The 9,686-nt window shown below is 48.1% G+C and overlaps 1 long non-coding RNA gene across 1 annotated transcript in view; it reads right to left on the bottom strand.

Moving 5' to 3' along the window:
- Window positions 1-527: 527 nt before the first annotated feature.
- LOC140652730 (uncharacterized) overlaps window positions 528-9,686 on the bottom strand; it is a 77,034-nt gene continuing 67,875 nt past the window's right edge. Inside the window, exon 3 of the long non-coding RNA XR_012042935.1 lies at window positions 528-744. This is a non-coding gene — a long non-coding RNA (uncharacterized lncRNA). The remainder of the gene's footprint in view (window positions 745-9,686) is intronic.

Below are 9,686 nucleotides of genomic sequence, written 5' to 3'. Positions count from 1 at the left end.
CCATCTGAAATTTGAGGAGAACTGCAAGGGCTTGATTGGATGTGCGGATTACAGGGCGTCTCCCAGGGATCTCACAGCCCGAGTGTAGAAAGCACCCGGTTCTCAGCTACAAATGTTTCCAGCCCAGAAGTGTGGTGGATTTCCTGTTTGCAGAGATCCCAGATGTTTTCCTTAAAATTCACTCCAGCCCAAATGTTCACGCTGGTGAACTTGTTTGCTGGACTGTTTCCAGAAAACTAATGCAAAAATGGGGCAGGGACGCAGGGAGGGTGCGACACGCGATGGTTTATTAGTTTGCTGTGGATGAATCAAATGCATGCAGACACTGTCTGGGATCTGACCAGCCATGATTGGAAAACTTGTAGGAATCAAGTAATGGAGATGGTAGAGGAAATCCTGTCGTTCATTGTTTTAGTCTTACTGATGTCACTTTTATGTCCCTTTTATCCCTTGTCTCATCCAAGGCTTCCAGAGGGAAAGTTGTGACTGACAGTTTTGGTCAGACAACCAGACATGACGTGCAAGAGGTCAATTCATTCTCTGTTTGTCAGAGAGGAAGAGATTTATTTGCTGTAGGTACATCCGGCTTTGACTTCTTTGCAATGCTCTTTTGTTTATGCAAACCAGTCGGCTAGGGGCATGGAGGTCAAGATCTACATCCCAAGTAGGAAATCAGTGCTCAGAAATAGCAGCCCTGGGAGTTCACGAGATGAAGGTCCCTCCAGGCTCTCTCTCAAATTCGCCCTGTGGAAGGGAAAACAAAAGCCCTGTATTTCTACAGGAGGGCATATTTATGGCTTTAAATTGCAGAGCCAAGCTTTATCACAATGCAACAAAATGATTTCACGGCAGATACACAGAGGAGGTGATCAGAAACTATTAGCTACCCACATTTTTCAAGTGGAAATTCCAAGCACTTCAGAACATGTTGTGTTTTGATAAATTTTGCCATACCAGCTCCTTTTGCAAAAACATTTGGGGATCAAGACGAGTCCCTCTTTGCTATTTAAACACAGAATAAAGGTCAGGTTTGTGCCCAAAAGAACACAGACTCTTAATAAATCTATTCAGGTGGCTTTCTTCTCTTGATCTGCAGTTATGTGGTAACCATTGGGGTTTTTATGAGGTGAAGGCTATCTCTAAACAACATAGGAACTCTCTTTCTTTGCAAGTTACTTTTACTACTTGTTTGCAGCCGTGGCTTCTTTCTTGTTTTCCTAACTCATTGCTGTTAAAAATTGAAAGTGGTTCAAGTCTCAGGTGAAATAACTCCCTCCACTGACCCTGTTAATTATAGACCTATGTACTTGCCTTGCACTGAGTTCACAAAGTTGGTTGGTTTCCTTGTGCTGCCATCTACAGAGCAAGCAACAGGTAGTGCCGGGGGATTATTAACAGCCAGATAATTCCAAATCTTCCTCTTTAAATCTTTATGATTAATACCTTCTCCAACTCTGATAAGCACTGGTGGCAGCTGAGACTGCTCGTTTTCTCTCCTAAGATTGCCCTTGAAGTCATCACCATAAGACCAGCAATCCAGATGGCTTTGCTGCAGGTCTGTGTCATTGGCGGCTTCAATACCAGGGAGATTCAAGTCTCCAACCCTCTGACCAGAGATCAAGAGCCACGTCTCAGCTCTAGGAGTTTCTGGGCCGTCCAGCAAGTGATCTCTTCCTGCCTCATTCTCACTTCATGCTTTGATTCTTCATCCTTGTCTGCACAAGACTTGGGTCTCTCCTTCAGCCACGTGAGGCTCTGAAATATTCTTGTGGCATCAGTGGTGACCTGTTTGGGGACATTTTTCTGCACACCAGTGCTCCCAGTGTGGCACAAGGGAACTGGAATCTCTGCCACCGAGCTGCTGCATGCCCTCAGTCACATCACTTCACCCCAGTGGGCCTCTGAGACAGGGCAGAGCTGTGACGTTAAGGGAGAAAAAGATTGCCTGGGGTGATCCTTAATCTTTCTATTGATTTCAGTAGTTTCAGGGTTAAGTGTCCAGAGCTCAGTATTGCTCATGCCAGATTGAGTGTTCTCTGTGCACAGGTACACAACGATGAACCTGCAGGGCCCAAGAAGTGGACAAGAAACGCCTTGAGACAATCAGGCTGATGGGAACCCATTTACTTCTAGTGTTTTAGACATTGCAAAAATGTCCTTTAGCAAATCTCGATGGTACTTAAACCGTGTCTGGAACCTCAATGTGCGGGATGAACCTTGTCTTCTAACAGAATTGGAGAAAGCAGACAGGGAATGTTTTGATTTATAATGCGCTAACATCTTTAAAAATCTGATCCAGCCTGAATGCTCCGAGGGTCTCTGTATGAAACCCTACCCTGGGTGACTCCCTTTAGGTTAAAAATAAATGCTGCATTTCTGTAGGTGGTGCAAGGGACTGCAGTCGGAAAGTCTGGATGCAAAGCGTACGGACCAGCCTGCAGAGGGGATTGCAGTGCAGGGAAGTTTGTCACTGGGATGAGGCTGGTGCCGGTTGTTCTGCTGCAGCAGCGAGAAGGAAGCACTCCAGCATGATGGCCTTCTCCTTCCTGTGGTGGTTGCTTCCCGGGATGGCAGTGTGCAGGAAAGACCAAGGTCTGGTGCAAGGTTATAGGTTCAGCATGCAGACCGGCGGCAGGGCACACAGTAGAGATGTTTGCAGTCACGGAAAAGTCAGGCTCTTGGGAGGCTGCAGCAAACACGACCCATGATTTCTCCAGCCCCACGGGAAATGGGGGAGTTAACAAGTGCCAGCCCTCCTGGGAGTCCGCCTGGGTCTGGAGAGCAACCAGGCACCACAGAGGCAAGGGAAACACAGTGCTCCCGCGGATTTGCTCCGCACTGGAGGCTCCCGTCCCCCTTCATGACTCTCCTGCACGAAGTGGCAGCCAGCAGCCTCCCCGCACCGTGGCCTTGCAGGAACCAAGGAGGGGTGGGGGTGAGCTGCAGCGCACAGAGCTGCATTGGAAAACAAGCCTAAGCGCCGGCATACGCAGACCAGGCACTACCTGAGCCAGCTGTAGCTCCCGGGACCCGCTGTGGGGCAGAGCTTTCACCCAGCTAATGGCTAAGCTGAGCTTGCCAAAGCAGGTAAAGATATAACCTGCAGCTCCCTCAACGTGTTTGTGCAGCTCTTTGACTGTGTCTCAGAGAGGAAGGAGGGCACTAGGCAGTAACTCGCATACCTGCACTGGATTGTGGAAAATGTGGCTGTGAGCACCCGCCTGCCATGTTGCTGCATGTGCATTGGTTTTATTACTCTCTGCCCCAACAGTGTATACGCTGGTATTTTCAGGGTGGGGTTCATCACAGGTTTCCATGATTTATTTCCCTTCTCTTTGCTGGGGTTTCTGAAGCCTCTGAAGAGGTTTTTGAGACTGATAGAAGGAATCATACTTTTGTGCCTCTGCCTTTCTAGATCAGGCTGTGTCCTAAACGTCTTTGGCTTCAGGGTCACTCTGTAGTATCCACAAGGAAGAGGACTGCAAATAGGGGTTTTTTAATGCTGCTAAGGCAAGGTCTGGGTGCTCTGTACTAGATCAGAAACTACCCTGGAATAGGGTAGGAACTGGTTTTATTTCCAAAGACTGACATGCAGGACTCTGCAGAAGCCAGCACTGGCCAAGGACTTTTGGCCACCATGTAGGTTTTGCTGAAAGCCTTACCTGCACTGTGTAGACAGCCCGCTGGCCTCTCATGTGGGATCCAAATCCATTGCAAAGGAGAGCCTAACAAGCGACAACAGCCAGTCTGACTCTTCAGTCTCAGTTCCCAGGATGCTTTCTCCACCCTACACATCCCACACAGTGCCTTAATTCCCCTGTGCCACCTCCACCTCCCGGGCTGACGGGGAGGCACCGAGTCACCTGCGGCAGTGAGTCAGCTGCGAGCACCCATTGCTGGGTGCCTTGCAAGAGGCTGGGGGTACAGGCAAGCACTCCTCCTCTTCTGCAGAGGACATTCAGATTTATTTAAAAAGGCATGATTGACGTTAATAGCATGCACAGCTACCTGGAGGCTGCAAAAACCTGTAGGAAAAGCTGCCGTGAGACAAGAAGTTGCCTGCGGTGGAGGAAGCATCACGTTGAGCTGCTGCCCTCTGCTGCTGTGCAGCCCCGACCAAGGCAGATAGTCGGGGTGCGCATCCATTTCCAGCAAAACTTCTCACCGGGAGGTTCCCGAGTCTGCCATCCCGCCTCGCCTAAGAACTGGGAAGCTTCTCCCAGGCTTTTGTTCAGGATCAAAATAAACAGATTTGTTCAGCTTTTCCTGAACACTCATTGTCAACGTAGGTAGCCTACAAGGAAGTAACTGTCGTTTACCAAGATAAAAAGTTGCAATTTAATCACTAATTATCTCTTATCATGCTTTGCTGGCCTGACACCAGCCAAAATGAATGCAGCGCTGCCAATAGGAGCTGTGCTGGTGCCCAGGGAGAGGGAGTCTCTGGGCTCCTCTGCAGAGCACAGACAGACGGGGTCTGGGGTTCAGTGTCCTCTGAGCCTTGTCATATACCTGGAACCCCCTGCACGCTACACGCCATCCCCATCAGCTATATATTAATATAACACTACTTTTTAAGCAGCTCTTTGATCTATTCTACTGTACTGATGGGTGTCTAAATGTTGCTTAAAAGCCAGGAGCAGGAGGTATCTGGGAGAGGTAATAGCACAAGGAATGAACTGCTTAATGGGACACCCAAAACAGGCACATGAGTTCCTGCTGGGGTGCCTTCAGGCCAAACTATGGACAAATGCATAGGGACAGATGACAGAGGGAAGCCATTTCAGGCAGGGCTGCAGGCAGTCCTGAATAACGGCAGGGTCTAGACAGCAGTATTAAAAGCAAAAGTTTTGGAGGCACCTGAAGCACAACCTAGCTCCTGGTTTTGTCCCCTGTGATGGTAGGAAGTAGCCTGTGCTGGATCTGGATGCACATTATACCCACTTCCAGCTAGGATGGTTGGCACACAGAAAACAATGTCATAAAGTAGGTGGCACTTAGATGTCACTTCCCTGCTGCCACAGCTTGTCCTGCTGCTGCCCATACCAAGAGGTGTGATGACACTTTATAGCTCTTGAGCCATGAGACTGGCTCAAGAAAATAAAGTTAATGCAATCTCTCATATTTGCCAATGTGCATTAAAAGAAATGGTCTCTGCTCTGCCCTGTTCTAAACCCCACATCCACCTCTAGAGACAAAAAGGTTTTCAGTATGGTTTAGAGTAATCTATAACCCTAAGTTCACCTTGTCTTCTCTTTCTTCAAAGAAATACTTGGGAATTTTAAAAGCCATCTGGAAAAATGTGTCATCTTCTGTGAGAATAACCTATTGAATTAGCAATTTGTTTTTGTAGGAAAGAACAGTTCAGTTGGAAGGGACCTACAACAAAAATCTAGTCCAACTGCATGTTAGATAAGCAAGTATTTTTACAGAGTTGTCTATAAATTAGACAAAATTTCACAGAATGGGATGGTTCTTTAGTAATACTGGGTGAAATGTCTGTCACTTCATCTTGAGCAGAGTGTATGATTACGATCAGCACCCAAAACAAAGATCACAGACTACATCCATGATGCTGCTGTTCTTTTCGCTCCAGAAACATTATGTCCTAGATATACCATAATATTTTTTCAGCAAATTAGCAAAAAAGTCTGGTTTAGTTAGCATATGAAATGCATTCTGTGCACTGCTACTGTCAAAATTGTAACTGACTACATAATGAAATATAATTTGGGATGTAAAAATGGCATTTTAATATGCTCTACTCAGGGAGCAGAATTTGATATGTCATGCTGGCTTACTGGCAATGTACATTTCCCATTGGGCAAACTAAGAGACATGTAGTCTTGCTATCCAGAAAGGTGTCAAGTCATACCCACTCAAGAATAAGCTTTTCTAGGTCATACAGAAAAAATGTTAAATTTTGCAATACATGTCTTAATTCAGAGAAGATAACTGGAGACACATGCTTTAGACCAAAATTACAGTAGTCAAGTGATTGGTAGAGGAGGTATTTGCAATCACACCAAACTGGAAACAAGCAGAAATTATCTGGTATTATACAGCATAAATCTTGCTCTGCTCTGCTGCTTGGGGTGCTGTAATTCGGGGGTTAGGTTTGGCCCAGGGCTGATGTTGGAGTTGGGTACGATAACTGGAGTTGCCCAGGGCTCAAGGCATTTGGAGCTGCAGTTCTTGACGGATAGCTTTAACCCTTTTGGTAAAACCTGGGGAAATGATTTCTTAGATGTGTGACTTAAAACCAGAATTTCTGTTGACCACCGCACAGAGGAACCTGCCAGTGACATCTCAGACTAGCTGTCAGAAAAGACCAAGAGAGCTGAGCTTGTGACTAAACACCTATTTCCGTTAAAAATAGCCTAGTTTCTGAATCACGACCATACTGCTTTAGAAAGGAGAGACGCTGTGCATGGTGGCGGACATGCAGAGGAGTCTGCAGACCCAGCCACTGCCACCACCGTCCATAACAATAGGCTGCAGGGAATGGGTTTTGTCCCTGGACAGCAGGAATCCCCGAAACTGGGGCTGTTGTGCACCCAAAGGTGCCCCTTCACCTCCCGCAGTGACCCCGAGCCTGGTGGCAGGCTGCCTGAGCCTTCCCTCGGCCACACATCAAACACCCAGGAAGGTCGAGGTGCGAGTTGGGACTTGCCTGCCCCAACAGCAGCCACTACAAACCCTGCACCCCGGGCACGGGGAGATGTCCCCTACCCGCAGTGCCGGCTGCCTTTGCGGGTGGCGTTTCCAATGCCAAAATCCATTGCAGTGCTTGATCCCGACTGCTCCTTGACCAATTAGCGAGCTTCCTAACAGGATGTCATGTCCCATTATCTTTATTTGCACAGTGCTTCAAATGCCAGAGAGCTGGCTGGGCGGCTGGGCAAAGCTGGACGCTGACTTAAAGGAACATTGGCCAGTTTATCATCTGCTCCCTTAATTTCTTGATTGCTTCACGGGGAATCCTCTGACCTGTCTCAGACTCAGAGCCTGGTCTCACGAGCAACCCCTCCATGCCTCTATTTTTTTTGTTGTTTTGCCTTATTTCTGATTTATTTGGGGGGTGAGGGACAAGAAAAACCCATTCCCTCCTACAGCTCTAGCCATGTCTGGCCAGGCTCATCCTGAAGGTCCAAGCGGAAGCGCTTCCCAGGCTCCAGGACCCACCCTTCTGGGAGCCACAGTGGCAGAGGAGAATTCTGCCAAGGGAAAGGAGCTTTCAAATCCCACCAGAACATCTTGCCTGGGAAAAGTGAGTCTCTGAGTCACCACAGCTCCTGCTTTCCCTTTCCACAATATCCCACCGAAAACGTTGGTTCTTGCTGCTTGCACCAGGCAGGGTTGGAGCAGGGGATGGCAAAGGCATAGGAGGCACAAGTACTGCAGTGACCAGCTCCCACCGTCCACCAGTATAAAGCTTTCAGCTGGCAAGTGGGGCTCCTCCATCAACTGCTCACAGAGCCCAGTGCCGGTGCTGTATGTCCAGTTGGCGTCGAGTGGACCAGGACACCTACCCCCAGGATGAGCCCACCTTGCCTTTGACTTACCTTAGCCACAAACAGACACTTGCAATAACTTATGAAATTGTATACAACCCGCCTTTCAGAAACCGCATGTTAACAGTCGGCCGCTTATTATCCTGATTGGTTTAGCATTGCATTTTGGCTGATGTGCAAAAGCCTTACAGTGGCACAAAGGAGCCAGTGTCACACTAGCTGCAGCTGAGCAGTAACGTTATATAAGGCTAACGAAGGTAGAAGAAAGCACAGATTCCCACGAAGGCTGGGGCTGTCACGCCAGGGAGTCTGTTAATGCTGCAGCTTCGCTTTAGCATTGTGGAGGATTTAGGATCACTTTTTTGGCCCAACAGCCTCCACAAACTGGAGTGTCTGCTGCAGGATGGTCCACATGACTGACAGGGGGTTCAAGCATGGGGAAATGGCACACGCACCAAGTATGTAACGAAATGTGTGTGTGCACGTTCATGTGAGCAAATGATTGAGCACGCAGAAATGGAGGTTAGACTCAGAAGTGAGACCAAAATGGAGGAGAGACTCTTGGGACTGGTGACCCTTGGCCGCCTATTTCTGCACTGGAGTAGGGTAGAAATACCGCAACAGCCGCTGCCAGCTCCATCAGCATCTGAATTACTTGGGATTCCCTGGTGTACCATCGCCACTAAAGCCTTTCCTTATTCTTCCTGTTCCCACTGGCTGTATCTTTTCAAGTCCAATTTAACTGACCATTTGTTGAACTTCATCTTCTCCAACTGGACCAGAAATATTGTGTTGAGGTGCAGGAAATATGGAGAAGCAGTTTATATTATGTTCTTTAACTCTGCTGGAGAAAGGGACTTGGCTGGTGATTACATGGGGCAAAACCAGGCAGATGAGGCTCTCTAAGATTGCCTCAAGGAGTATAATTTCAGGGAGACTAAGTCTGGGCTTGAGTTGGTGTCCAGAGGTAGGAGAAGCAGAGAAGCAGCTTGCAGGCAGCCTGTGCTCCTCTTCCAGGCTCTCTGCAGAGCACGAGGCTCGGGGTTTCTGTGTAGTTTTCCTGGAGACCGGGTTTGAGCCAAAGCATCGGTGCTCAGTGGAAGGATTTCTTCACGAGCATGTGTCTTTGTCCACACTGCAGTTCCTGGGACCTGGCAGCAAATTATGAACCAACTACACATAAAACAGGTCACCTCTGGGAAGAGGAAGGGAAATGAATTACCACAAAAGATATGTGAGAAAAGGAAGTCATTGCTCTTAGAAAATGGGGTATGTTGTCCCTCTGCAAGCCCAAATGCGCCCTTCCCTGTTAAGGCGCTTTAATAGCAATGGGGAATTGTCCTGTCCCATCTGCAGAGCAGCACCTTTGGACTTCTCCTTTGTTAATGGAGCTGAGATTTCCCCATCCCCCAGTGATGACTGCAGTAGGTGGCCTGAGGAAAAATTCTTTATTCATGTGAAGACAACCCATCAGGTTCATTAAACTGCAGATTACATAGGCTGATGACAGAAAGAAATTAAATAAGGTTTTGTCTCTTTACTTCCTTATTTTTAATTGAATAATAGACAATTAATTTGATTGAAGCTAGACATGTTAAACAGTTTCCTAGGATATCATATTGAGAAATGTCTCATCCTGCAGGTTGCCCTGTGACTTGGTTACTTCTTTGGCAGTGGTTTTGTGGCAGTGGTTTTGAGATGTCCTCTGAGGTGTTGCTCCTAGATTGCTACACCTTTTCTTTTTTTGGAGGGGGTGGTGGAAAGTAGGGTTATTATCATTATTCCGTATTTAAACCAGACCCAGCGGTGGTGGGAAAGCAAGCTACTGTGAAAGTGGGACAACTCCAGTGAGAACTGAGAGGGAAGAGGGCACAAGACCCGGGCTGCTGAAATGGAGAAGGTCAGGCTGGACATCGGCTGGACAGACACCCGCCTCCTGTTCCTCGTGCTCGTGCCCATGTCAGCGCTAGTGCATCCAGCGGGAAGTTTGCCTGGACATGTGAAAGACTGCTTGAAGGAGAACAGGCTGAGCGCCTTCCAGTCCACATCTGCAAAGCCCACGGGGGTGGGCAGACCCTCAAGGAAGGCTGCCCAATGAGTTATGGCCGGGCAAGCCACTTCCTCACCTCAGTGCCTCTGCCAGCACCCGTGCCAATGCCCAGGCTGATCAAA

Source organism: Ciconia boyciana, chromosome 6 (assembly GCF_034638445.1).
Source record: "Ciconia boyciana chromosome 6, ASM3463844v1, whole genome shotgun sequence".
Classification (NCBI taxonomy): domain Eukaryota; kingdom Metazoa; phylum Chordata; class Aves; order Ciconiiformes; family Ciconiidae; genus Ciconia; species Ciconia boyciana.
Note: the sequence above shows the minus strand (reverse complement) of the source record. Positions and strands in the feature narration are given on the sequence as shown.